Below are 26,815 nucleotides of genomic sequence, written 5' to 3' on the forward strand. Positions count from 1 at the left end.
GCAAGTAGCTTACCCGGTTTATCGCCGAGGGTGTGGTTTCTCTCGGTGTATTTGGTGTAGCCGAGTTTTCCGAGGGCCTCCCAGTGTTGTAGGCAGGCCTTCTTTAATTCGATTATTTTGCATACGTGGGCTGGGTCTGAGGAGGCTATGGATTCCAACTGCTTCAGCTCTTCTTCGGCGCTTGCTAACTTCGCTGTGATGGATTTTTGGGCTGCCCCTGTGGTGGCTATCATTTCCCCTCTGATCACTACTTTGTATGCTTCCCATGCCGTGCTGATGTGCTGGACACTGCCCATGTTCGTCTGCCAATAGTTCGCCGTGCATTGTCTAATCTGTTCTTGGAATGCCTTATCTAACAGTGCTTCGCCTCTGAGTCTCCATGTGGGTATGGGGGGTTGGGGTGCCATTATTGTCCAAGAGGTTACTATGGGGGAATGATCCGATAGCACTCTGGCAAGATATTGCGTGTCCTCGAATGTGTCTAAGTGTTCCTCGCTCACCAGTAAACTGTCAATTCTAGTGTGTACCGCGTGTGGGGGTGAGTAAAAGGAGTAGACTCTGCCCTCTGGGTGCTGAGCCCTCCAGAGGTCTTGTAGGGCGTATTGTTGTAAGAGGGCTTTCAATATTTTAGCGGGAGGGAGGGGCGGGTATGTTTACTATCCGATCTGTCCATGCGTGGATCTAGGGTGCAGTTGTGGTCCCCACCCCATATTAGCATGCCGTCTCTGTCCGGACTGAGTCGGGTATATAACGAATGGAAGAAGACCGTCGCGTCGTGGTTGGGGGCGTATGTGTTCACCAGGCAGAGTTCTCTGCCTTCAATGGTGCCTCTAAGCAGGGCCATCCTACCTTCGTTATCGATGTTAGTGAATGTTAGGTTGATGGGAATGGAGGGGGCGATCCATATCAGTACTCCACGTGCATAGTTGGAATACGTGGTGCCTATCAGGGTTCCTCTCCAACTCTTAGCCAATGCTGCTAGCTTTTGTGCATTCAGATGGGTTTCCTGTAATAAGGCAATTCCTATCTTGTGGCGTTTAAGGAAGGTGTGGACTCTGTGCTGTTTAATGTAGCTGTTCAGTCCCCTGACGTTCCATGACATGACTTTGACTACGTTATTCATGAGTGTGGCGTGTGTGTGGGTATGTGGGCGGGCTGTGTAGTAGCGTCGCCCTCTGGCCTATCCGTATGCGGTACAGTGGCTTGTTCTGGCAGGAGCCCCTGCTGACTCTAGATCTGATTGGTGGTGTGTGGTGATCAAGGTGGTCCTGGACTTCTCCTTTAACTAACTGAGTCAGGATTTCAACAGGCGGGTTCCCATCCCTATGAACAGTAAACTTGGCGTTAGCCGCTAACAGAACTAGTCTAGCGGGGTTCCCCCCGTTCTGACATCCCCGTTTCCGCTCCATTAGACCTACGGTCTCTTGGTGCCCTATGGGCGGGTTAGTCACCCAAAGAGATTCGGGGGTGCGGGACAATCCCCTTGGTAGTGTCCGATACCAAGCGGTGCCAATCGGCCAGCTCCAAGACACTCAATGGTGCCACAATCTGCGAATTGAGGTTACTTCATGTGCTTTCTAATAAAGTGGTTTCATTTGGCTTCCCTGGGGGTGCCATTTTCTCGTGTTTTCCGTTGCCTTCCGTCTATGTCAGGAATCTGCTCCCTATCCATCCATTCGTTTATTTCTGCCGGTAATTCAAAGAGGTGCGTTCTATTGTTTCGGATGACCTTTAGTCTGGCCGGGTACAGTAGCATGTATCGCAAGCCTGCGTCTTTCAATCTAGCCTTTATGTGGGCGTATTGAGCTCTACTCCTCTGAACCTGGAGGGTATAGTCCGGGTAGATTGCGATTTTGGCGGAGTCAAATTCTATGCGGCCACCGGTCCGTGAGTGGGCTAGGATTGTCTCTCTATCTTTATAATTGAGGACTTGGGCAATTATCGGCCTTGGCGGATTCCCAGGTGGTGGGCGTTTAGTGAGAGATCGATGCGCCCTTTCGATGGTGAACCCCTGAGACAATTTCCCGGCTCCGACCCCCTGCAGCAGCAGATTCTCAACGAAGTTTGTGGGGTCATTTCCTTCTGATCCCTCCGGCAGTCCAATGATCCTGATGTTGTTGCGGCGCGCCCGCCCTTCCGCCTCATCCGCCCTGTCTTCGAGGTTCTTTACTTTTTGGGCTAGGGCGCCTACCTCTCTCAAGAGGTGGGTTTTGGCCTCAGTGTTTTCCTTTACCTGAGACTCTAATGCTTCTGTTCTGCCTGCGATGGAGTGCACGTCTTGTCTCAGCAGATTCAAATCAATGGCCACGGCATCTATTTTGCCCTCCATGGTTTATTGGAGCGCCAAGATGGCTTTGAGTAGTTGCGAGTTTGCGGGTTCGGGGGGCCCCTCTTCTGCAGCCGCCGAGGTTGTGATCGCGGCGTCTGGCTTGGTGACACCTGCGGCTGCAAAGGCCTCCATTGTTGTCTGCCTGTGCTTGTTCCTGGTGCCTTTTACGGACATCTCTGTATGCTGGCGAGCTTGCAATGGTTGCCAGTGGTTCTGGAGTTGGGGTAGGGAGCTGGGGTCGGGAGTGTGCACCGTGGCGTGGCTCTTTCACGTTGCCCGAGAGCGCGTGGCCATGCAGTTCAGTTCAGTGCTAGTGTGTGCGCCGTGGTGCTTAGCAGGGTTGTTGCAGTGGTCCTTGTGAGGGCTGGGGGGGTTGCGGTCCAGGCGGGCCCCCGATGCCGGAGCTCAAATCTTGCCCCCGCGACCAGCACTGCGGCCTCGAGCACAGCCAGCGGCGGGGTACAGCCCCTCCCTAGGGTAGTGTCGTGGGCCTATGCCGGTCTGCTTAGCGGGGGGGCTGTGGGCTCCCTCAGTTGGGCCGGTCACGAGTTGATTATGTCCCCCCAGCCCCTCTTTCACTCCGTACCTCGCAGTGTGGTGCCGCTCACAGGCGCACTCGATCTTCGGGTCCAGGCCTTTTGATGTGTGCCTCTGCCGTCGGCGCTGCGGGCCACGTGCCGGGGAGGCACTCGGAGGCGGATACAGTATTCGGCCGCCGGTCGTAGCGCTGCGTGCCCACCGGACGGCAAGGTCAGCTGTCCGCTTTCCCTTCCCCGGCCAGCCGCAGCCGGGCGCAAGCCTCCTCTTCCGCTCTGCGGCGTTCGTCTCCTCCGCCGTCAGCAGGCAGCCGCCATTTTCGGGTGCGCACTTTCCCCCTTCACCACGGCGTTTCTCCTCGTTGGAAGCGCGCACAGGTCTCGAACTACCGTCGGAAGGTCAGCAGACGGTACTGAGGCGATCCCTGGGTTGCAGTTATAGTTTACTTCAGGTAAGATGCAGATTGTAGGCAATATGATGGGCGCATCAGCGGAGCTGCAACGAAGCGCGGCTTACTCACATGGCGGTTGGCCACGCCCCCAGATATTGTATCAATAGTGTTTATTATATTGTGTTGCAATATATTTTCGTGTTATGTTTGTTGTTTAGTGTGATGGCCAGTTATCCCATGCTAGAGAATGTCCCTTTAGCCTATAGACTAGGCAGGGAATTCCCCAGTAGTTTAGGACATGCAAGGCTGTGTTTTCACACATTTTCTTTAATAAAATGGTATATGTTGGTAAAACCACAAGCAGTTGTCCGCTTCACATTACTGGCACCTCACAGTAAGTACCTGTCTTTTTGGGTTTGATTTTGAAAGTTTGGCCTGGTTTGGTGTGCACAGGTAAGTCCCTAAGATTGCTGCTTCTTTGGTAGGCAAAGATGGGTTTCTCATTGAAAATATTCTGAAGTTTGTTATCACAGGTTAAAATGTTCCAATGCTTTAGTATGCTCTTCTTTATTTTTGGTGACTGAGTACAGTATTTACTTACGAAGACCAGTGGTGCGGGTTTAGTGTCCGATTTCCTAGTACTGGGTATTGAGATGCAACTTTTGGATACCACTTTACGTTGTGCTATCTCCAGTTCTACATTTGAGTAACCTCCCTCTAAGAATCTGTTCATCATCCTAGTAAATTCCTGTCTGCATGTCTCTTCATTATAAACTACAAGTTTGATGCGTAAGAACTGACTGTATGGAAGGCTCGTTAGTGTGGATGGTGGATGAAAGTTTAAACAATTCAGTTAAGTTATTGCAGTCCATAGGTTTGTGGTATATACTGGTGTTGAAACCCGGGGCCCTTGGTTCAATCTGTCCTTCCAAGAAATGAATACCTGGATTACCAATGTCATGTGTGAACTCAATTCTAATATCAATGGCATTGAGGTAACCGAGAAAGTTATATAACATTTCAGTGGAACCTTTTCAAATCATAAACACATTGTCTATGGGCCTTCCGCAGTAACCAATGCACTTGTGATGCCATACCATATGGTGTATGATATGATTTTCCTTGAATTTAAGCATAACGCGGATAGCATTTGCTGGTGCCATAGTGGTGCCCATGGAGGTACCACTACTTTGTAAGTAGTAATCCAATTTGTATTGGAAATATGAGTTTTCTGATATAACCTCCAATAAGCAGATCAATTCCTTAGCAGATCCCACCCAGTCTTCTTTCAATAAAATGCATTCTACGATCTCCATGCTCATGTTGTGGGGTATAAATATGTACAGACTTTTTACATATATTGTTCCCAAAATGTCACTAGTCTCTATGATGACAGAGTTAAGAATATTAAAAAAATGTGTGGTATGTTTAACGTATGTCTTATGCTTTTGTATGATTGGCTGCAGTATAGTTTCTGAGTAGATACCTAGAGGTTGTAGGATGTCTCCTGTGGTAGATACAATGGGTCTGCCTGGTGGGTTCTCTAAAGATTTATGGATTTTGGGAAAGAGTTAACCGTGCAGCGTTTTGGGATATGTCTTGAATAGGAATAGTGTTTTTTCATTAATCCATCCCAAACTTTCTGCCCATTCTATTAGGGCTTTGAGATTTTCTGCAATGTCCGTAGTAGGATCATGGTAAAGTCAAACATGTTTGATGGTCATCCAATTGTCTCTACACTCAATATTATAGTCCGTGGTATTCATTATCATCAGTGCACCCACTTTATCAGCGGGGTGAACAGTGATGCTGTTCATCCTCATATACGGCCCAAATGATAGTGAGACCTTTCCTGCTTAAGTTGCAGAATTTTGTTGCCTTGTATGATAGTTTTTTAAGATCCCTGCAAACTGTTTCATGGAACACATCTATGGTAGAGTGCGCTAAAGGTGGCATACAATTGCTTGTCTAAAAGGTCTAAGAATTCCATTTCATCTTTGTCCAAGGTCTCCTCCACTTGAGTATCTAGGTTGGCCCAAAACATTTTTGTTTCATCTTTCGAAAGAATTTAAAGAGTTCAACCTCGGTACTCAAGGCATTTGTGCTGTAGTTATGGACAAAGTTTAACCCTTTCTAAAGAATGTTGTTTCAGTCACTGTTCGTTTTCTATGTTAAAGGATGATAGTTAGATTCTCTGTGATGGGTATCTGTTCCGAATCCTTTGTGTTTCTTCCTCCTGCCGCTCCTGGTTCTTTTCTCTTTGTGTCCTGCTCTATAAAAGTACTAGTTGCTCTCTGTTGGTTCTCTATGGGTGTAATGGATGTACCTGTTGATGTGTTGTACCTGAATGGTAGATCTGCTCATGTATTCTTATGTTAGTATCACTGACCGTCAGTTCTGATGTAATGGCTCATATCTCGGTAGTTATGTGATTCAGTTGTGTTGAGAAGAATAATGTCCAACAAGCATTTTTGAGTATAAGTTCCCATTTCCTCACAAATTCTTTAATCTCTTTACATAGGGTGGGGCGTAAGGGAATAGGTAAACCTCTGGGTATCCTTTGTACTCTCTAATATGTAGTTATCCTCCAACATATGTTATGACATCATCATGTTAAGATGATGTCACACGCTTGACCTTTTTTTTTTAACCAACCATCTCTTTCACTAACGCTTTCTGCTTCGGTCGCTCGTACCAGCTGCTCCTGATCTAGAGGAAGGAATTCTTTTCCTCATGAGTTGGTAAGCACATTCAAAAATGAAACACGATTCTCCACACGAACATGCAATTACTAATTGTGCTTTTTCCACGAGGCTCCAAGAGTCCAAGTCCATCATTTCACTATGATATACACACTTATAGCAACCTTTACCTTTTATTGCAGATTTTCTCAGCTGCATGCTTTCCACATGGACAGATCAGATATTTACATTTGCACTTAACATTATGAGAGTCATAGGACACATTCTTTTGTTAATTTTTGTATTACTTTTGTTTTCTATGATTAGGGATTTTTGGCACTGGTGACATTAGTGCCTGGAAGGAAAGGTAGGCAAATTTCTCAACCCAGATTCAGACTGAGCAGAGATCTCATATTAACATGAATGTAAATAAGCGTATTCTCTTGTATCATTCACAGAATTAGCCATGATGATGGACTTCTAGTCCGAGATGCATCGGCTACCCACCCTGCCGCTTCAGTGTTAATGATGATACTATACACTCAATTAAAGATTGTCACCAAGAAGACAAAGCCAGGATTGTGTGATTTTGTTATGTAAATTATTATAAATGCAGGAGTTTTTCGTACATAGGTGTTCTCCAGAGCTAGTGGTACAAACCATCAGATTCATCCTACATTTCCTATTTCCCCAGAAAAGTGTATTTTGGGTTATTGGATGACCCTATACACCATTGATACTATAATAATACTTGTCTGAAATTGTTTCTATCAGTGGTGCCCGCCCTCTCTTACAGCTCAGCATGACAAAAGGATTCATCTGGTCCCTGAGCCTCTGGATTTTGACTCAAAGCACCGTGAGAGCCAAGACAGCCGGTTTCGTAATGTTTTACGCCACTCAACTGCTTGGAGCATGTTTCAAGACCTGATCAGCACATTTGAACCTGCTGGATCCTCTGTTGCTGCCTTATGCTCTCTTCTGATCTTTACATAGCACCAAGAAGTCTGGTTGGGTGCTGCTGAACCGCGAAGAACTGCAAAGGAAGTACTATTGACTGCTAACTGCCCCCTTGGTCCATTTCCGGACCCTCGAGAGTGGTTAGGACACCTGCACACATTTTGCTCAAAAGTATATAGCTATATATTTTTCAAGAACACTGTTGCTTTTTCTGGCCTTACACCCCCGATTCATCACCCAGAGTGTGATGCTGCATCTACTAGCTTTACTTATTTTGTGGTCTTTTCTCAGGGAGTGGGTTTTGTGTAGTGTTTATCTAGGCAGTTATTGTATATGGTGTGTTTAATTAAAGTGTATATACATTTATAGAACCTAGATTGGACATTCTATTTTGGACTGTTATACTGTGCTGTTTGGGTTCCTACTGAACCACACTCACACCCCTTTTAAGCGTTTAGCCTTCCCTCGGCCCACATTACCACAAAAGGCAAAGGAGTTATATCTCTTGACTGTGCCCGTTTTACCTTTATGATTGTGTTGGCTCTTGGTTTGTTGAAGTGTGAGGGCTGAGCAGGCGTTTTAGCCTCTATTCATCCTTGTACTCCTACAGGGCAGGAGTCAATTCGTCACACAGCGTTCCTGTCGAACAGATTCCTCCTGCTTTGTGGACCAAGCCTCTTCAAGGCCAGTCTGCCTGCCATCTTGGTTTGACAAATCATGCACATCTGTGCTAAAGCACAAGCAGCAGACTCCTTCAAAGGAGCCGTTCTAACATCTGCAGCCATGGGATCGCAGACTACTCCACGCTGCAGCATGCGGCGCAACCACTCTTTCTGTAATAGCAGTGAGAGTATCAAGCAATTGCAAATTATGTGGAAACCATGGGTCCTGTGATAAATAACCTGCAGTTCTTTTAGGCATCAGTATATTCTGCTTCAATCTTTCTTTAAAAGGGGCAGTTAGAACTGTGGTGCACAGATGGCATGGAAAGGGTAGCCAGGGATGCTCACCAGACCAACCCAGGATGCTCACCAGACCAACCCAGGATACTCCCCCACCCAACTTAACAGTCAGGCTAGGAACTTTGTCGCATCACACACGCACAGATTATAGAAGCACGTTTGCAACTCTATGGTTAAGGTTACATTGAGCTTTGCCTAAGAAATTATGTTTTCAACTTTAACTTTTGTTTTTGCTCCTGAAAGTTCACCAAGTTTGGCATGCAATGGAATTCACACCAAATTTGCCCGTTACTCAAATATTTTCAGGAATAAAATGATTTCAAGAAGGAGAAGTTACTTATCATAATGTTCTTTCTATGGATTCTCCTCCTGCAGATTCCTGTTCAGATAGATATACATTCCAACATCAGCCGCTTAGACAACATTTCGATGGGGCATACTGTCCCTCAACTCGGCCGTCGACCCATCTTGCCTCAATGCAGCGTTCGTCTACTCCGGACATGACGTTGGTCGTCGTACATGTACTGCGTCACTACGCCCCTGTACCTCAGTTCCCCACCTCCCCCCAGCTCCCTAGCTCAGACGCTGCAGAGGAAGAATCAAACTATTCGGCTGAGACAGCCACAACTCAGAAAAACCCAATAAGGGTTTTTTATTTGTTTAACAGTGAGGAATGGGACCACAAAAAGAATGCGGAAACACACCATTAAGTTCTACTGTAGTCCCTTAAACGAGAGCTCACCTGTTTCTCGCAATAGAGAAGTTAGTCATTAGCTGCAGCCACTTTCATAGCCGGGTTGGATGGGAGGGTGATGCGGAATCTGCAAGAGAAGAATCTATAGAAAGAACATTACAGTAAGTAATTTATCCTTCAATGCACTCCCTTTCTTCTGCAGATTCCTCATCAGATAGACTCCCCAAGCAGGAGGCGGGGTGAAAGCCCCTACGCGACAAAACTCTAACACCACTCTCCCAAGACGAGCGTCGGCTCCACAGGCTACATGCAGGCAACAGTGTTTGGTGAAGGTATGCAGTGAGTACCAAGTTTGCTCTCTGCAGATGTCCCTCACTGGCACCCCCTCTGCAGAGCCGAAGAGGGAGCCACCCCCTTGTGGAGTGGGCTCTGATGCCGGGAAGCAATTCCTTCCCTGCATTGAGGTAACATTCTGAAATGCAGAATGTGATCCACCTAGAGATGGTGTGCTTGGAGACAGTTAAACCCTTTCTTGCCATCGAGAAGGCTACGAACAGTTGGACCGCTTTCCTAAATTCCACTGGTCTCGCAGCATAAAAGCTAAGAGCCCTCTTCGGGTCTAGCCTATGGAACCACTCCTCCTCCTCGGAGGGGTGCAGTGACGGACAAAAAACTTGCAGGTCAATAGCCTGGGACAGATGAAACTCTGAAAAACTACTTTGGGTCAAAACCCTGGTCGTACCTTAAGAGCAACGTTCTCCCTGAAAAAAAGAAGAAAGGGCAGCTTGCATGACAGGGCCTGCAGTAAACAAATGGAACAAGAGTGCAAAGACTCAAAGGGAGCCGCCATGAGGAAAGTTAGAACCAAGTAAAGGTCCCAGTCTGGGACAACAAAGGGAATGGGCAGAAACGTATTTACTAGGCTCTTCAGGAATCATAAGACCCTTGATCCGCAGACCTTGTAAAAGGCAAATCCGCCAAGAATCCTTTGACTGTTGCAACCTGAAGGCCTGACGATGCCAGTGACAGTAGGAACTCATCATCATAGGGCTTAATCTCCCATTCCCTGCACCATGCCTCGACTCTCCTCCACCTGCACACATGCAGCGATCTTGTTGACGGTCTTCGTGCAAATAGTTTGAGTGATTCCGGTTTCGGGTTGAGTACCCGACCTTCCGTCTGATCTAGGAGATCCTGTCGTCGAGGCAACTGGAGAGGTGGACAGATGGTCAAGTCCAGAAGCTCCGAGTACTACGTTCTCCTTGCCCAATCCGGGGTTCATCAAGATCAGGGTTGCTCAGAACCTCCTCAACCTCCTGAGAACCCACACAACGATGGGAATCGGAGGGAAGGCATAGTGGAGGTTGAAAGCCCACTCCACCAGAAACACATTCCTCAGTGCGCCCTCTTGCCGGGAATTCCCTCAAGCAAAACTGTCTGCACTTTCTGTTCAAGTCTGCAGCAAATAGATCCACTGCTGTGGTACCCCACTGAGAGAAGACCTCCTCTAGGACTTCCTGGTACACTACCCACTTGTGTGAAACCGTGCTCTGCATGCTCAGAACGTCCGCCAATCCGTTCTCCATCCCTGGCAGATGTACTGCTGAGACTGAGATCCGATTCTCTAAAAGCCAGAATCACAGCTGCATCATCTCGCTGTAAAGGGGAGGGGTGCGCATGCCACCTTCCTTGTTCAGGTAATGCATGGTTACCCTTATTGTCCATCATGATCAGGGCGTACTTCCCTTTTAGAGAGGGGGCGAACGCTTTCCGGGATAACCTGACAGCTCACAGATCCAGCCTATTGATGTGCCATTGAGCTTCCATTGCGGACCAAAGGACGCTCACCTGCAAATCCTAGAAGTGAGTGCCCCAACCATTCAGTGACGCATCCGTGACCAACCTGGCTTGAGGCCACGGATGCCCGAAAAGCTACCCCACCAATACGTTCTCGCTGCTGGCTCACAAGAGAGATCGCTGGCTAGCGACCTCGACACTTTTAGAATGTCTTTAAAAATGCTGAAATACTGGGGCCATTGACCCCGCAGGCACCATTCCAGGGACAGCATCTGCAGTCTGGCCTCTGGCACTAGAAAAATGCAGGATGCCATGAGACCTAAGAGGCGCTGGAAGGAAGCCAAAAGGTGTTGTGGCACTGGAACAGCTAAACCATATGCCTTACACTGGCAACTCTCTCTTTGGGGAAGGAACTTCCCCACCAGATTGTCCAGGACCATTATGATGAACTGGAGCCTCTGTGTTGGTGTTGAGTGGGACTTCTGTACGTTCAGGGAGAAGCCCAGTCTGTGGAGTAGCGAGCAAGTGTCCTTGGGATAGACAAAACTTGCTCTGTCGACTTCCCTCAGATTAGCCATTCGTCCAGGTATGGGAACACACGGACGCCAGATCTCCTGAGATGGGCCGCGACTACTGCCATTAGCTCAGTGTAAACCCTTGGGGCGGAGGTCAACCCAAAGGGGAGCACCTTAGGTAGTGCTTGTCCCCTATGAGGAAGCTCAGGAATTTTCTGTGCTTCTGCTGGATCAGCACAACAAAATATGCATCCTGGAGTTCTATTGACACCAGCCAGTCCTGAAGTCTGAGAGCGTGGAGAATTTCTTCCAACGTCACCATTTTGAACTTGCTCTTTCCCAGGAACTTGTTCGGGGCCCTGAGGTCCAAGATGAGACAGAGTCCTCCCCCTTTCATGGGTATCAGGAAATACAAACCCCGATCCTCTCTGCTCGGGAGGTACCTCTTCCGTGTCACCCTTCAAAAGCAGGGCTTGCAGTTCTTCGTGGAACTCCAGTTCCGGTTGCTGAGGAGGAGGGGGTGGTGGTCTGTCTGGTGGCCTTTTTAAGAAAGGTAGACAGTAACCCCATTGGACGAGCTGGAAGGCCCAGACGTCAGAGGCATTCTTCCACGATTGGGGCCAGTGCTCGCCTAGCCGTCCTCCAACTGGGGAATCGTGGGGGGAAAAAAAATCAAAACGGCTTTGAAGGCAGAGCCACCCCAGCTGATGCGGGAAACACCTCTGCCTGTGTCTGTGCATGAGAAAAGCTTTTTTGCCAAAGGGGACGTAACGTCTGTATCCTTTCCCCCTTGAGGCGAAGCCAAAGGCAGGTTTTGCCAGCTGCTGGACAGCTAGGTCTAGAGACTTGGTGGTCAGCTTTGAGTCCTTAAATTTCTCCAAGGACTCGTCGGCTTTTAGGCTGAACAGATTCTCACTGTCAAAGGTGATGTCCAGTAATTTGGTTTGGATCTTGGGCAAGAACCCAGACGTGTGAAGGTAAGCATGTCTTCTGAAGACATTGGCTGACCCCATAGATGATCTCACGCAGTCTGCAACGTCCAGGCCCGTCTGCAACGACTGCTGGGTCACCTCCTTGCCCTTACTCACAATTCTTTGGAAGATCTCCCGCATCTCTCTTTCGGGAATGTACTGAAAGGTAGCCCTCCACAAGCCAAACCTGTACTTTGAAATGCATAGGACACGTTAACCGCCTTCAGGGCCATACTGCACGAAGTAACACCTTCTTGGCTAAGGCGTCAACCTTCTTTCCTTCCCTATCCATAGGGAGTCTAGATGTGGATGTGGCTGACCTAGTATTAACAATGGCCGCCTGCACCACCAACCCCTCTGGTGTTGGGTGAGTGGAGAGATAAACTCTGTCCCCCTTGCCGGCCAGTACTACTTTGTGGTGTCGGAATTCACAGGTGGAGCGGTGCATGGCTTCTGCCACAAGGTGGCGATGGGGGTCGGCAATAGCCACATTAAATGTCATCGCCCTCTCAATAGAGGGTCCTTCTTCCAGAATGCATGTGAGCTTGTAGCCGGATAGAAGTCTGGCTCGGCACGACAACTTAGGATATTCACCACCCTATCTACTGTGGCACGGTACTTGGCATGTGCATGCCCATAAGGGTGAGCCTGCTGGGTCTCCAAATCAGGAGAGGTGTCCAGGCCACTGGCATTATGGAGGCCCTCAGCTAAGGTGACTAAATCCTGCCTGATCTGCGAAAATGTTTCTGCCTCCAGCGCCTGCATAAGCAGAATTGAAGCGACACGACATCTGGTCGTCATAGTCGTTAAAAACCATTGTTTCGAAAAACTCGGCTCTCGACTGCGGGTCATACGAACGTTTGACTATCAGCGCCGATACCGATGGTCCTGCGTCAATCGGCGCTGAAAGATGATTTGTTGCCTGTGGCGCACTAGTGCTCATCAGCGCCAAGGCCGTACTAGCCACACTCAGCGTTGAGCCCGAGGGCTTTGACGACAACGTCACAGTGGTCAGCTTGGGGGCGAGGTTACCGGGTGCCAGTGGAGCCACCAAAGCCTGCTGCTTCGAGGGATCACACGTACACGCAGCTGCTTTTTGGATGTAGGCCCCGCCAACAACTTACCAGGCTCATCCGACGAGTCGGATCCATGCATGTGTCGATGACGCATTTTCTTTTTATGGGAGGAAGAGGAGTGACTCTTTCTTACAATGCTTATCCTCTTTTTCACGAGTAGGCCCCTCCGTATCCAGCTTCGACAACCGGGCGGTCTAGCGTGCCAAAGAGTTAGATGGGGGCCAGCCTACTGCAAGTTTTGCAGCTCTGACCCGTTGCGATTTCGGGTTCATCTTCCTACAGGAATCACACTGAAGCGCGACACCTTGCGAGTGGACATGGTTTCAAAATCACATCGAACAAACAACAAATTCGTCAGCTGAAAATATTCTCGTGAGAGTTGTCCTTGAACAGCGTGCTGAAAAAAATAACTACATTAGAGGGGCATAGTGATGCAGTATATGTACGCTGACTGATGTCACATCTGGAGTGGACGACCGCTGCATCGAGACAAGATAGATCGATGGCTGAGCCGAGGTATACTATGTCCCCTGTCGAAACGTTTTCCAAGTAACTGATGCTCGAATGGATATCTATCTCATGAGGAATCTGCGGGAGAAAGGCAATCCATTGAAAACATTTTTTCATGGATATTTCCATGGAGGAGGAAAAACGCACTATTTAGCCCATTATATCTCAAAATGGAGATATTTTGCAAACATCTAAGCCTTAGCCTGAAGTAGTGCTCGCCACACAAATCTATTCACATTTTAAAGGCAAAAATAAATCATTAATATTCCCATACACACACGGTCACACCTCCCTAGCACCACCTAATCCCTAGCCGCCACCAACACCACCCACCTACGATTTAAAAGAACATAAAGAAGGAACAAGTTACTTACCTGTAACTGTGGTTCTCCAGCATGGGTCTGGCATGGATTCACATGCTCATGAATATTCCCTGTCAGGCTGGGAATCCTCAGTAAAGAAAAAATCAGTATCAGTTTTGTTTCTGATCTGTCTTTCTTAGTAGTAACCAATCACTGATCTCTTGGTCATACTGCCCCCAGCCAATGACTGCCCTCTCCCTAAACCCCGCCTCTGGCAGCCATCCTCAGATTTGGTAGCACGCAAAGTGGCAGTATGACCAAGTGAAGAGCCGCAGAGGGGTAGGCGGGAGGGTTCGCATGTGAATCCATGCCAGACCCTTGCTGGAGAACAACAGTTACAGGTAAGTAACTTGTTCCTTCCCCAGCATGGGGGGTGTGGCATGGATTCACATGCTCATGAATAAAAGAATACATATCAGTACACACATGCACAACCAGGGGAGGTGGCAAAGGCTCAACATTAAGCATTACATCCAAAACTCAACATTAAGCAATTCTTACCTCCTCACCAGGCTCACCTTAGGCGAACAGGTTGCGCAGCACTGCTTGGCCGACCCTGGACTCGTCCCTGGAGTCCCGATTGACGCAGTAGAATCTTGTGAAGGTGTGCGTCGAACTCCACGTAGCAGCCCTGCAGATGTCCAGCAGGTGCAAACCAGACAGGAACGCTGTGGTAGCAGCGATCGCTCTGGTCGAATGGGTTCTCGGACGGCCGGGCAGCGGTCGGTTTGCCAACCGGTGACAGTGAATGATGCAGCCGGAGAGCCATCTGGAAATGGAAGTCTTCGAGAGAGCCTTCCCTTGATTCACAGACCCAAAGTTTACAAACAGCTGTGACGTCTTCCGAAAATTCTTCGTGCGGTCCACGTAGAACTTCAGCGCTCTAGCTACATCCAGCGAGTGCAAAGTCCTCTCGGTCGGCGTAGAAAGCGACGGGAAGAAAACTGGTAACACCAAGGGCTCGTTGAGGTGGAAGTCTGACGGCACCTTGGGCATGAAGGAGGGGTGCGTCCTCAGCACCACCCTCGTGTCATGAAAAGTCAAGTATGGAGGCTTGCAAGATAGGGCCTGGATCTCTCCCACTCGTCGTGCGGAGATGATGGCCACGAGGAACGCTGTCTTCCATGACAGGAACTTCAAAGGCGTCGAATGCATAGGCTCGAATGGGGCCCCCATGAGCCTGGTCAGCACCACATTAAGCTCCCATGCCGGGGCAGGAGCCATCACCGGCGGGAACGATCGGAATAGTCCCTTCATAAATTCCTTCACTAGGCGATGAGACCACAAGGACGCCCGTCCCGTAGTCCTGGTATATCGGGAGATGGCAGCCAGATGTATTTTGATGGAGGTTGAGCCAGTCCAGCTTTGGTCAGCGACAGTAGGTACGGCAGTACTTGAGGGGCCATAATCCGCAGAGGGTTAATCTTCTGTGCACGGCACCAGACAGAGAACCTCTTCCACTTATGACCGTAACACTTGAGAGTTGAGGACGCCCTGGCTTTTGCAAGAACCTCTCTGCAGTTAGCCTGGATATCGTACCCTCCAAACTCTAGTGCTGCAGGAGCCAGGCCTGCAAGTTCAGCGACTCCGGGTCGTAATGAAGAATGGCGCCTCCTTCTCTGGAGAGAAGATCCGCGTCCGCTGGCAGCTTTGACAAGTCCAGAAGGTCCGGGAACCAGATCTGCCTCGGCCACGCCGGTACGACGAGGATCATTCTGCACCTGGACTTCTTGAGCTGGTTGATGAGATGAAGCAGCAACGGCAACGGAGGGAACGCGTATAGAAACAGGCCGTCCCAAGGGAACGAGAAAGCATCGCCCATGCTCCTCGGCTGCGGGAACCTGCTGGCGAACCTCTGGCACTTGGAGTTCGTCGCCATCACGGAAAGGTCGATCCAGGGTTTGCCCCATCGTCGAAAGAGCCGATCCACCTGGTCCTGACGTAGTTCCCACTCGTGGCACGAGCGCAGCTCCCTGCTGAGTGAGTCGGCGATGGTGTTTTTTATTCCTGCCAAGTGGAAGGGACCCAGAAACATCCTCTGGGCGACGGCCCAGTGCCACAGATCCTGGACCTCCTTGGATAGGGCTGGGGATCTGGTGCTTCCCTGCTTCCGTATGTAGAACATTGTGGTGGTGTTGTCGGTGAAGATCCTCACCACCTTTTCCTTGAGGGACGGAAGGAACGACTTGAGCGCCCAGAACACCGCTCGGAGCTCCAGAATGTTGATGTGGAGACCTCTCTTCCGGGAGCCAATGGCCTCTTGCGTGGAGATCTCCGGTGTGGTCCCCCAACCCTCCAGAGAGGCGTCCGTCGTCACCGTCTCCTGAAACGCGGGGGTCTGAAAGCCCGTGCCCGTAGTGAGGTGCGCACGGGTACCCCACCATAGGATCGGACGACAGAACTCGTCGAGAGGGATCCTGTCTTCGAAGCAGCCCGTTGCCTGAAACCAGCGGGCGTCGAGGAACTCCTGTAGCGGACGCATTCGAAGTCTGCAAAGGGGCACAAGATAGATGCATGAGGACATCATCCAGAGGAGGGACTTGATGGACCTCACCCTGGCCACGTCCGTGGCTAGCAGGCGCCGCACCTTGCCCAGAATGGCCTTCGTCCTCTCTTCCGACGGGGAGGCCAATTGCCCCACTGTATCGAGCTTCGCTCCCACAAACAGTGCTACTTGCGACGGAACCAGGTGGGATTTGGGGTAGTTGATGGCAAATCCCAGTTCCGTGAGCAGCCAGACGGTCCTCGCTGTGTGTTCGACGGCGAGTTCTCTTGTCCTTGCCCGGATTAGCCAGTCGTCCAGGTAGGGGTAGACGTGGATCCCCTGCAGGCGCAGGCCTGCCGCCACTGGTGCCAGGCACTTGGTGAATACCCTGGGTGCCGATTTCAATCCGAATGGCAGGGCTCTGAATTGGTAGTGGCGTCCCTGAACCACGAACCTGAGGAACTTTGTGTCCTTTTAGAATGGGGATGTGGAAGTAAGCATCCTCCAGGTCCAACGACGATAGGAAATCGCCCTCCTCCAGCTGTCCCAGCACATGCTGTAGGGTGACCATCCTGAATTTCTGCGCCTTGATGTATTTGTTTAACCGATGCAAGTCCAGGATGGGGCGCCAACCGCCTGTCTTCTTCCTGACGAGGAAGTACCTTGAGTACACTCCGGAGCCCCGGAGCCTCCTGGGGATGAGCTTGATGGCACCTTTCTTGAGCATCGCCCTTACCTCCAACAGCAGCTGAGGGACGTGATTCTCCTTCCTGGCCACGGGAGGAATGCGAGGGCACTTCTTTTGGAATTCCAGCGAGTGCCCGTTGGCCAGGGTGTCCAGCACCCAACGGTCGGTGGAGATGGACTCCCACTCGCTGACGAACTTCGTCAGCTGGCCTCCCACCCGGGTGCTACGGTGGGGGCCCGACGACACGGCCGGGTCAGTCTTGTTTGGAGGAGGCCTTGCCGCCTTGGCCTCCTTGACGGCGACGGTGGGATTCCCCTTGCTTGCCGCAACCTCTGTAGGCCTCCTAGGAAGAGGAGCGGGCCGCCTGGCGGTATGTAGAAGAGCCACCGCTGGATCCCTTGGAGGCACCCTGTCTGCCTCCGGAGCTCCGAAAGGGCCGTCTTTGCTGAAGTACCCCTAGGGCCCGGGCCGTCTCCGAGTCGGTCTTGATGGCCTGGAACGACTCGTCCACCGCCTTACCAAAAAGGTTGTTGCCGTTGAACGGCATATCCAACACTCTAGTCTGGACGTCCTGGCGAAAGTCCCTCGCCTTGAGCCATCCTCGTCGTCGGAGGCAACTCCGTGGCCCAGTTGGCGAAAACCGGTATCGGCAATGTCGGTTGCCACCGTTATGGCGTGATCAGACGCCACCTCGCCTTCCTGCAGAATTTGTAGGGCCTCCGCCCTCTTGTCATCCGGTAGGAAGTCTAGCAGGGGAGCTATCTTGAACCAAAGCTCCCTGTCGTAGCGGGCCACGATTGCTAAGGCATTGGCCGCCGTAATCGTCATCGCCGCCGACGAGATGACTCGTCGTCCCATGGAGTCCAACTTCTTGCCCTCGCTGTCCGGCGGGGAAGTGGAAGTTGAAGCCGCCGCACCCGCTGCTATCTTCTTGGCCGCTGCCGAGACGACAGAGTCCGGCGTGGGCTGGGCCCTGAGGCAAAAGGGGGCGGCATCAGGGACTCGGTACTTCTTCTCGTACCTGTCCCTCCTGGCAGGTGTCGTGGAAGGGTTCTTGAGGATAGCAAGCCCATCGTCCCAGATGTCGTCGAGCAACGGCACCGCGAGGACCGTCTTCCTCTTGGCTTCTCGTCGCTGGTAAAGAAACCCTTCCTTTTTTTGTTCTTCAGGGCAGAGCTGGAAGAGCTCGGATGCCCTGGTTATCATGGCGTGAAAAGAGCCAATTTCGTCGGCTGGAGAAGCCTGAGGGGGGGTGATGACGGGATGTCCGTTGTGTCATCGCCGCCGTCGTCATCCGTCCCCGTCGCTGTATCTGTCGCCATATCCTCTCTAGGGTCCGGCGAGGGGGGTGAGGGGACCACAGGCCGCGCGGGCACAAAGGGAGGCGAGGGGTGGACTCCTCTGCTTGTGCGGAGGGCTTCCCGACGGGCCTGGTTCCGGATCCTCCGTTGAGGTCCGTGGTAATCTCGTCCTTATCTCTGTACATAAGGATTGGATCGCCAACAAAATGGCCGCCAAGCTATCCTGGGGCTCGGGTAATGGCTGCGACGGACGGGATGGCCGCTCCACTGGGCCCTCTTCGATCACATTAGCGGGGACCGTCCCCTGGGATCGAACCTTCTCGAACCTCTCGTTGAGGCCTATGAACCTCTCGTTGAGGCCCTTCTCGGTTTCCACCAGATCCTCCTCAGAGGCTGATTCCGAGTCTGAAATGGCCACCGCCCCCCCCCCTCTTTTTCCGCCAGGGACTTCACGGGGGTCTTAACGATGGGCTGGAAAGAGGATTCCCTCCACGGTGGCAGGGATACTGTGGGCCCAGAGGCCGTTTCCACTGGCGTAGTCTCAGCTGGCTTCGCCAGGTTCGCAGCGTCCACTTCGATAGAGGCCTTTGCCGGCTGGATCAAGGCCCTCACCACCTTAGGTGCGTCCTGGGCCTTCGCCTTGGGGGGAGGGTCAGTGCCTCGCTCCCCCTTCGAGATCGACCGGGTCCGCTCCAGCAGCTTAACCGGGTTCTCGGACTTCCTCTTCCCGAACCAGAGCGCTGGCTCGTGGTTGAACGTGCCGGGGAAGTAGCGCCCTGCCTGGCAGCCGAAGAGCCCGACCTTTCGGCGCTCCCGGTGCCCGCGGACTCGCGGTGCTTGGCCTTCTGTTGGGCCCCCATCGCCGGAATGCCCTCACAGGACTTAGAAGCCCGCTCAGACTTTTTCTTCGCCTTCTCACCTGCTGTGCCCTTCTCCGGCGAGGCGGGAGCGACGATCTTGTTTGGTCCGTTCCGAAAGTTTTTTGCAGAGCGCACAGTCCTTCTCCACGTGCGTCTTGTCCTCATGAAGGCAGTAGAGACATTGCGAATGCTCGTCCTCCTTGAAAACGTTTTGCAATCCGCATCCAGGGTAGCACCTGAACAGCTTGGATCCGGGAGTCGAGCTTCCCTTGTCCTGGGCCATGTCCGTTGAGGTAGGCCGCAGATCTTCCGGAATCCTCCAAGAAGTGTAAACTCGACGAAAACTTCATCCTTGAGGGGCGTAGAAGAATTCCGAAACGGGTCCCCGTTATCGGAAATAGAAACGGTGGAGCTTGAGGCTCGATTAAACCGAAAAAATGAGAAAATCTCCTGAAAAAGTGCGAAAACGCAGCAAAAACTCGAGAGCTAAAGCACGAGGACTCCCAACACTTGAGCGTGCGGTAAAAATCTGAGGACGGCTGCCAGAGGCGGGGCCTAGGGAGAGGGCAGTCATTGGCTGGGAGCAGTATGACCCAGAGATCAGTGATTGGTTACTACTAAGAAAGACAGATCAGAAACAAAACTGATCCTGATTTTTTCTTTACCGAAGATTTCCAGCCTGACAACGGGGAATATTCATGAGCATGTGAATCCATGCCAGACCCCATGCTGGGGAAAGAGCATTAAACAAGATACATTTGAAGAATATGTCAATATACGACACAAGGCACTAAACCTGGAAAAGGCAACATGCTGCATAATGCACGATATGCAAGAAAGATGCCAACGTGAAAAACACTAACAAAAACAACAAAAGCACTTCCATGGATGGATCCTAGACAAAATAAGACACAAAATGATAGCATTAGAAAATAACACAAACAGGAATGCTTTGAGGGATTCAAATGTATATACAGCATGCTAACAAGGGCAGTGGTGTAACTTTGTTGAAAATGTTGGGGGGGACAGGACATCTAAATGAAAGTAGCCCCTGTCAAATTATTGGGACAAAATGGCGTGCCACAAAAGTTAGGGGGTGGGGGGGACAACACATTTGCTCCCCCCTAAAATTATGCTCATGAGCAATGCATAAAACAAACTGCAAAACACACGACATGAGCAAAGTGATGCCCAATCACACAACACAACACACACACACACACACACACACACACACACCCCCCAACCAGACAGGACACTAAGGCTGAGATGCAGGGGGCTTTGCCGGTGAGCAACAGATGAGGCTCCGTAGCTCTGGCTCCAGGCCACAATGAATGCGACAAAAATCCTGTTCCAAAAGCATCTCGGAAGAGGAGGATAACGTTACTGGGTATCGGAAGGTCCCAGGCATTGAACTTCAATAATAGCGGGCAGTGAAAGCCCCGGAATTCCCTACGAGCAGGCGAAACCAGCAAAGAGGCACAGCGCTGAGGGGGACCGCAAGATGGCTTCCTGGCAAAGGAGGAAGACACCAGTGAAACTGGAGCCTCGGGGGGGCGGCGCCCTCATTGAAACTTAATGACCCAACTTCAGGCGGGACTTTGGAAGGAACCGTGATTGCAGTGGAGCGACACTGCGAGACAGAGAGAAATGCAGCCGGGAAAGAGGAGCAGCACAGAGAGTCTGGAGGGTGTGACAAAGCAGTGCTGCAAACTCCGAATCGGAGAACTAGAGAACAGCACTGACTTCGGCAGCCGTGAAAAGGAGAGGCGCAGGGAAGGTGAACATTAGAAGGGCACAGTGGGGAGGAAGCAGCCACTTCAACAGACTGCCTGCGCCGGGTGCCCTGAAGTCGACTGGCATTCCGAGGGAAGCAGAAGCAGCAACAACATTACCGAGCACTGCGGTGTAGGAGGTGGTGTGGAAAGGACGGAGAGCAGAAGGTGAGGCGGAGCGGGACCCCGTCATAGCACATTTTGACCCAGCATTGAGACGGAGGCCATCAATAAACTACAAATCATAGTGGGGCAGGTCCTATAAGAGCGAGTCCACCACGAGGCAGCAGTGAGGGGACTTAACCACCTGGATTGTAGGAGAGCCCCGATAGCAGCACTTGGGAGGTTTACAGTGTTTATACCGAACATTTTATATCGAGGCACTTATATATCGAATACTTTATAACAAAAATCTACATACCGAATGTATTCTTGGGTGGGATAAAGGGTTAAATTTGTTTGGGAAATGTTTGGGGTGTGTTTTTAGGGGTGGAAAACAGGGATTTGGGGGGACGCCACCCACCCCCAATAAAAAAAATAATTTGGTATAAAGGGGTTTCGTTATAAAATACTCGATATATGTGTGTTTCAATAAAAAAATGTTGGTATTAAAAGACATGTAACCCACTTGGGACTGGTGGTAGAGCCCGATAAAAACACAAAATAGCTGCATTGTGGCCTAACACAGCTGAAGGCACAGGGAATCGCCTGGGGGAGTAGGTCTGACCTACCAGTGGAGCGGAACAGGCATGCGCAGGAAGGTGAAACAGGAGGAGAAAGGGTGGAAAAGAAAAGCCTGGGTGAATAAAGTACAGGTTGGTCGGAGAAATCATGGTGAAGGGCCAACAACAAAAAAAAAGCGACCACTATGCTGCCCCTAAACACAAGACAACTATAGGGCCGGAGGAAGAGAGCGACACAGCAGGAGTAGGCATGGAGAGGGGCGCAGGAGTCACACTGGAAGGGCTGATGGCAGCAATACAGGAGTCCAGGACATCTATGGAAGGGAAAATACGGGAAGTAGGAGTGGCTGTGTCCCTGCTGTGAGCTGACCTACGTAAAGTCAATGAGAGAGTGACAGAGGTCGAACAGCGGGTGAGCACGGTGGAAGATGACTTGGCAACACTTAAGAACGAGGTACGTGGCCTTATCGGTGCAACACGAGGGCTGGAGGTGAGAGCAGAAGACTCCGAAGGCTGATCCCGTCATAATAATATTCGTCTGGTGGGGGTCTAGGAGGGGCGTGCACGGAGCTGTATGTGAAGAAACTGATTCTAGAGACTCTGCCCCGAAAGGCTTATCGAAGCTGTTCACAGTGGAGCGGGCACATAGAGGACCTGGTAGACCCGCACCTCCAGGGGTACAATCGAGAGCGATCGTAGCCAAGCTCTTAAACTTCAGGGACACAATACTACAAGTGGCACGCAAAGCTGGGTACATTGAGGTGGAAAGTGCCAGAATTTTGATCTTTCCAGAAACAGAGGAGGTCTTTCAACTTGGCGCAATGTAGGCTCCACAAGCTAAATTTGCACTACATGGCAATCTTTCCAGTAAAACTAAGAGGGATAGATGGAGGACGGTCCTTCCTATTCACATCCCCGAAGGACGCATGGGATTGGCTGGACAGGAGAGTATTGAAAGGGATGCCTCAGGAGGCTGGCGACCGTCAGCCGAAGGAGAAGGGCGACGGCAACCCGGTGGAGAACTAAGTTGGGGCGACGAGGCTGGTCGAGAACTAATTGTATGGCTTGCTGGGAAAAGGTGGTGATGCTCGCTGGAGAAAGTGCGCATTGGTGCATAGTGAAATGCAGCTGGAGCTGGAAGATGATTTAGCCAACCCCAGAAACCGGGAGCCCTCTACCGCACTGGAAGGCAGGCGCAGGATGGGGGATTGTCTCTGTTGGAGCAGGTAGGGAGAAGGGGAGGGAAGGGGGGACAGGGAGACTGGGGAGGGCAAGGGGAGGGAGGGCAGGGTGAGATTGGGGATTTGGGGGAGGGAGTTGCTGGTTCATGGGAAGGGAGAATATTGGTTTACGGGCAGTTATGGGGCAAGGGGAGGGGTGCCATGGAGGACAGTCTCAAAGCCACAGCGGACTTAGGCAGACACAATATATGCGACTGCACAGGCGTGAACCACCTTAAGATAGGCACATGGAACGTGCAAGGGAAAGAGGAATAAGGGGAAAAGAGCCAGGGTGGGGCAATATTTGAAACGGCATGCAATACAGCTGGCACTGCTGCAGGAGACGCTTTTACAGGGGGTGGATTTGAGGACTCTGGAGTCTAGGTGGGGGGACAAGGTGTTCAGGTCCTCGTATTCGACCTATGCGAGGGGCGTGTTGATATGCGTGGCCCCAGGGATCCCTCTACAGGTGGAATACACATTGGGGGACACAGAGGGGGGAGGACAATAGCCATAGTAAGACAATGGGACGGACAGCATATATGTGTGGTAAGTTCATATGTCCCGAATGTGGACAAGGACTACTTCACCTCAGTGATGGAGCTGACGGGAGGCCATCGTGCCGGGCTATACATATGGGGGTGCGGGGGGATTTTAACTGCAACCTCGACCCAGAGCTAGACCGAACGGGGAGAGGGGGACCCACGAAACCACAGGCGCGGGAAACACTGCGACAGGCAGTGGAGAGGCTTGACCTAGTGGAACTATGGAGAGACACACATGGGTCTGAGAGGGGATACTACCATCACTCAGGGGTTCATGGTTCATATTCCAGACTGGACTACCTGTTCACTGGAAGGGAACACTTTCACTGGTTTACTGACCCGCAAAATGATTATAGGACCCTGTCAGATCACTCCCCATTGGTTGTTAGGATGGAAACCATGCAGCTTCAACCCGTTTTAGTTTATGGAGGATGAGGCAGGGGGTGCTGGAGGATGCAGCTAACACACAAGCACTAAGGGAGACTGTAACTTCCTTTTTTAAATTGAACGAGGGGTCGGTGGGAGACGTGGGGATACAGTGGGAAGCATTTAAGGTAACTCTGAGGGGAGTATGCATGTCCCAGGCGGTGGGGGTCAGGCGATCACTGGATAACTCCATAAAAAGTTAGAGGGGGAGATTCAACAGTTGGAGGCAGATCTAGCGGGAGGACAGCAGATGGGAAAGTTGTTGGCAGGGAAGATTAGTGCCCATTGGGAGGCCCTGGATTCTCTGGTGCGGTTTGATCAGGGCTGAAATACAGAGTGAGTGCATGGGGAAGGAGACAAGGCGGGCCGCTCTTGGCATGGTTATTCAATATGGAGCAATCAGGGGGAACGATTACCCAGATACGGCGGGTAAGTTGGTATTGACACAGCAGAAGATAAATAAAGTATTCCAGGGTTATTACAGGCAACTGTACTCGACAGAAGGGACATACTCTGAGCAGGAGGCCCAGATCTGCTCGATTTGGTACGGATGCCCAGACTCGAAGGGGAAGCCAGGGAAAGATTGGACTCACCCATAGAGGAAGGGGAGATATTAGGAGCGATAAAAGTGATGGAGGCTAATAAGGCTCCAGGGTGCGATGGACTCCTGGGTAGAGTTTTACAAGACATTCACAGACATTTTAGTCCCCCAGTTGAAGATTTATGATCAGGCACTTCAGGGAGGTTCTCTGCCAGAGTCAATGTGGAAGGCAGTGATTACAGTACTGCTAAAGAAGGACAGGGACCCGACACAATGAGCCTCATATAGGCCTATCTCCCTGCTCAACGTGGACGTGAAAATCCTGGGGAAAGCGTTGGCAACCAGATTAGCGGGAGTGGTCCCAGGTTTGGTGCATCCGTATCAATGCGGATTCATAGGGGGGCGGGATACCGGCATGAACCTGCGTAGATTGCATCACGTGATGGATCTAAGGGAAATGGTGCTGGTGGCATTAGAAGCAATCAAAGCGCTTGACTTGCTTAAATGGCCATGGTTGTTTAAGGTACTGGAGGCCTGTGGCTTCGGGGAGGGGATTCTGAAATGGCTACGTCTGTTGTACGACAATCGAACAGATAGGGTAAAGACAGGTGGGTGGGTCTCGCATGGATGGACACTGGAGCGGGAAACGCGACAGGGCTGCCCGGTTTATGTGATTTGTTTCTCCCTGGCAGTAGAACCATTGGCAAGGTACTTTAGAACATATATCCCAGAGACAGGAATCTGGGCAGGGGGGTGGCTCACAACATCTCGCTTTACGCGGATTATATGTTGCTTTACATAGATGACCCGCTGAAAAATATGCCAATGATCTTGGAGGTCTTGGACAATTTCCGTAAGCTATCATGATTTCAAGTTAACTGAGAAAAGTCATTGATGTTCCCACTGGCAGGTCTTAAGGGACGAGAGGGGCAGTATCTCTTGGATTGGGGTCTCCGATTGGAACAGGACTCTTTCAAATATCTGGGGATCCAGATTTTCCATGACATGGAGGAAACATTTGTACATAACACGGGACAGGCACTCTCAGGCATAGGCAATGCGGTACAGTTCTGGAAGAGGGTACCCCTCTCGTTAATGGGGAGAGTCACACTTTGTAAAATGGTGGTCCTCCCCAGGCCTCTGTACTACTTTGTTAACATTCTTTATGTAATCAAGAAAGTATTCTTTAAGATATTGGACAAAACGCTGGGGGAGCTGCTGTGGAACACAGGGCGAACCCGGGTGGTCATGCAAACATTACGTCGTAGGCGGGAGGAAGGAGGACTTAATATGCCAGATATTGAACTGTACTTCATGGCGGCACAGCTACAGGTAATAGCCCACTGGAAAGCGGCCCCAGGGGGTAAGTGGCGGGCAGTTTGGCGGAATTCAGCAAGAGAGGAATGGTATGGAACTATTGTGGGGAACCATGGGGGTAAATGGTACACAAATGTTCTCAGAGTGGTGCGGGCAGTATGGGGGGAAGCTTTTAGGGAAGATGCAGGTCAAAGGGCTGTACAGCAGGGAACTACACATTGGATTTGATGCCACCATCAGAATAGCATTGAGAAGTATTGGATTCAAGACAATGAGGGAACGGCACTGCACTACACTGGGAGACTTCTTCGAAGGGGGCAAATTGTTAACATTTGAAGAATGGAGACAAACGTACCAGGGGCAAGCAGTCATTTCCTCAAGTATGCCAAGGTAGTGAGACGCCTAGCAACACTATGGGATGGTATTCCAGAGGAGTCGGAGGTAAACCTACTAATGCAGACGTTATTAGAACTAGGAGGAGGTGGCAGGAAGGTGTCTCGGGCGTATGGGGACTTGCAGGCAACGAAAAAAGGTAAGGAACTGGGGGGTTAAAGATAGATGGGAAAGGGACTCGGGGGGTGCTCAACATGGAAAAGAGGGCCACACAAATGTGGGAACAGGTCAGAAAGGCATCTAGCAACACACAATTTCAACTCATCCAATTCTATTATTTACACAGGAGAAGTTGCATGTGATAAACCAATCCGTGCCCCATACTTGTCTGAGATGTGGGGGAGATCACACCAGATTCTGGCATATGGTTTGGGATTGGCCAGTTGTCGCGAAATACTGGAGAGAGGTGACAGAACGACTGAACACTCTGGTGGGAGGCAGATATGACTGTCCATACGAAGTGTGCTTATGGGGGCTTCTACCGGGGTCAAAGAGGTACAAAACCCAGAACAAATTGTATGTTTTTTGTTGATCTTAGCCAAACTGCGGATAACAATAGCATGGTAAAGTCCAGCGGGCTCATCAGTGGGGCAATGGCTCCAAGATGTATGCAGGTGGGGCCTGGCTGAGGTGAACTACTTGAATAGACACAAGGACCCAGAGGGGGAGAATGTACTGGTGATGGATTGAGGACAACTGAATGAACTGACATCCACCCAGGACTGAAAACCTGTGACCTGACCCAAAGTCAAAATTACAAAGGTGGAAGAGGGTGGGGGGCTGTGAAATCTAAATCGAA

The 26,815-nt window shown here is 50.8% G+C and overlaps 1 protein-coding gene across 2 annotated transcripts in view; it reads right to left on the reverse strand.

Moving 5' to 3' along the window:
* KDM1B (lysine demethylase 1B) overlaps positions 1 to 26,815 on the reverse strand; it is a 1,796,634-nt gene that overhangs the window by 357,438 nt on the left and 1,412,381 nt on the right. The gene's annotated exons all lie outside the window — the stretch shown is intronic.

The sequence above is a fragment of the Ambystoma mexicanum genome, chromosome 5p, assembly GCF_040938575.1.
Source record: "Ambystoma mexicanum isolate Mex_15411 chromosome 5p, UKY_AmexF1_1, whole genome shotgun sequence".
In the NCBI taxonomy this organism is placed as follows: Eukaryota; Metazoa; Chordata; class Amphibia; order Caudata; family Ambystomatidae; genus Ambystoma; species Ambystoma mexicanum.